Source organism: Ornithorhynchus anatinus, chromosome 1 (genome assembly GCF_004115215.2).
Source record: "Ornithorhynchus anatinus isolate Pmale09 chromosome 1, mOrnAna1.pri.v4, whole genome shotgun sequence".
Lineage (NCBI taxonomy): Eukaryota > Metazoa > Chordata > Mammalia > Monotremata > Ornithorhynchidae > Ornithorhynchus > Ornithorhynchus anatinus.
The window spans coordinates 132,229,457-132,232,340 of record NC_041728.1 but is presented as its reverse complement, the minus strand read 5'-3'; the positions used below and the strand labels follow the sequence as shown (position 1 = coordinate 132,232,340).

General features: G+C 42.7%; 1 non-coding gene across 1 annotated transcript; it reads right to left on the bottom strand.

The window, feature by feature from the left end:
* Positions 1-589: 589 nt before the first annotated feature.
* On the bottom strand, positions 590-727 carry LOC114815644. Its single transcript, XR_003763444.1, has one exon. It is a non-coding gene; the product is annotated as a small nucleolar RNA SNORA7 (small nucleolar RNA).
* Between the last annotated feature and the right edge of the window lie 2,157 nt (positions 728-2,884).

Sequence of the window (2,884 nt, the reverse complement as noted above, 5' to 3'; positions counted from 1 at the left end):
ACCAGGTGATCAGGTCCCACAGGGGGTGCACAGCCTAAGTAGGAGGGAGAACAGATATGAATCACTATTTTGCAGATGAGGGAACCGAGGCACAGAGTTGTGAAGCGATTTACCCGAGGTCTCAAAGCAGGTGAGTGGCAGTTGGCATTAGAACCCAGGTCCTCTGACTCCCAGGCCCGTGCTCCTTCCACTAGACCACGCTGCGTCTCCCAGTTCTCAGTACAGTGTTGGGCACAAAGTACGTGCTCAATAATAATAATAGTAACTTTAATATTTGTTAAGTGCTTACTATCCGCCAGTAACGGTTCTAAGCACAGTGGGGTGGCTACAGGCTAATCTGGTTGGTCACAGTCCCTGTCCCACATAGGACTTGTTGTTATCTTATGCTGTCGAGTCGTGTCCGATCCATAGCGACACCATGGACACATCCATCTCTTCCAGAATGCTCCACCTCCATCTGCAATCTTTCTGGTAGCGGATCTGTAGAGTTTTCTTGGTAAAAATATGGAAGTGGTTGACCATTGCATTAAACGAGTCTCCGTCCTCGACTCTCTCCCGTGCCGCTGCTGCCCAGCCCAGGTGAGTCTTGACTTGTAGCAGATTGTCTTCCACTCACTAGCCACAGCCCAAGTTAGGAATGGAATGGACAGGCCTCTGCCTGACTCTCCCTCCCGTAGTTGTGACTGGTAGGGTACTGGAAACTCTCCAGGTGTGAACCTGAGAGGGGACATAAGACTTACAGTCTTCAATAAATACCACTGACTGATTTTAAGAATTGAATACTTGCTATACACTTATTTGCACATGATTGCTTAAGTTTCGAAGTCTCATTTAATCACGAATCACATTTTCACTGGTGGAACTGCACGGCTGAAAGGTCAAGGAAAAACATCTGAGAGGATCCCAGCGTCTAAGTCCAGCATCGGTAGCTTTAGTGGAGATTCAAGTGCTTCGAACTGTGCTCTGCGCACAATGAGCGCTCAGTAAATACCATTGATTGATTGAGGGTCTTTGACCTGGGAACTGAAGACATTGATCACAACTGAGCAGGGTCCACTCTCAGCATGTGGACACAGAGAGGTCAGTCAGTGTTAATACCATCTGGGCCAAGCTTTCTCCTTGATCCTGGAGTTTGCCCATCTGTAGGGACCTCTATCTTAAACCTTCACAGGTCTCTGAAACCACTTCACCTGAGAACAAATACCATTAAAAAATACCATTAATATATTTATATATACAAATGATATTTATATACAAATATGTTTTATTTTTATAATATAGACAAACACCATTAAATTATATTTATTATATAAAAATACCATTATTATACAATATTAATGGCGTATATATGTATACATATACATATATGCAAATACCATACATATATATATATACACCATTAATTCATTCAATCATATTTATTGAGTGCATACTATGTGCAGAGCACTGTACTAAGCCCTTGGGAGACTACAATACAACAATAAACAGACAGATTCCCTGCCCACAGTGAGCTTACAGTCTAGATGGCTATTGTGATTATGCGTATATACAATAACATTTATTAATGGTATATAAAAAAATGAACAGTTTGTTCCTTGTGACAAGGCAGGGATCATGAGGGTGCTTGTTACCGCCCGTGATTATTCTCTAATAACCATATGAACCAAAAGGAGATGGAAAAACAGTTCTCGCAAGAGGAAATGTGACTAGCTTCCCCTACTTTACTCTCTGGTAGTGCTTACTTTATTCTTTCCTTTCCTAAAGGGAAGCAACCTTGGCCACCTTGCCTTCATATCAGCATCTGTGTTAGTCCTCTTCTCAGTGGCTTGTATGTTACCCCCTCTAGCCCCTTCCTCGCCCCAGCTCTAGTCTCCATTCGATTGTATTTCATTCAATCGCATTTACTGAGCGCTTACTGTGTGCAGAGCACTGTTCTAACCAGTTGGGAGAGGATAATACAACATTAGACAGACTCCAGGGAGGGTCCGCTCTGATATGAGCCGGCTTGCCATTTTCAGCCCTCCCCTATCATTCATTCATTCGATCGTATTTATTGAACACTTACCGTATAATGTTGGTATTTGTTAAGCGCTTATTATGTGCAGAGCACTGTTCTAAGCACTGGGGTAGATACAGGGTACAGGTAGATACAGATTCAGGTTGTCCCAAGTGGGGCTCACAGTCTTAATCCCCATTTTACAGATGAGGGAACTGAGGCACAAAGAAGTTAAGTGACTTGCCCACAGTCACACAGCTGACAAGTGACAGAGCCGGTATGCAGAGCATTCATTCAATCATATTTATTGAGTGCTTCCTGTGTGCAGAGTACTGTACTAAGCGCTTGGGAGAGTATAATACAACAATAGACAGACACATTCCCTGACCACAGCGAGCTTACAGTCTCGATAGTGGGGAGACAGACATTAATAGAAATAAAGAAATTACAGATATTTACATAAGTGCTGTGGGGAACAGCCCCCACCCACATGGTCCCCTGCCTCTCTGGTATTGATTTATAAAGTCATCACCTGTCTCCTCATTTTCTTTTAAATTATTAATTTTAATGGTATTTGTTGTTATTTCTTCAAGGCTTGCTATGTGCCAGGCGCTGGGGTAGATACAAGGTAGTCAGGATGGACACAATCAGTTCTAACTTCATAACATCATGAAAATCTGCCCTTTCCTCTCCTTCCAAAGTACTACCTCGGTGAGTCAAACATTTACCATATCCCACCTTGACTACTGTATCAGTCTCCTTGCTGTCTCCTGTCTGTCCCCACTGCAGTTCATTTGTTCATTCATTTGTAGTTACTGAGGACTTGCTGTGCTTATAGCACTGTACTAAGATCTTGGGAAAGTACAATATAACAATAAACAGACACAT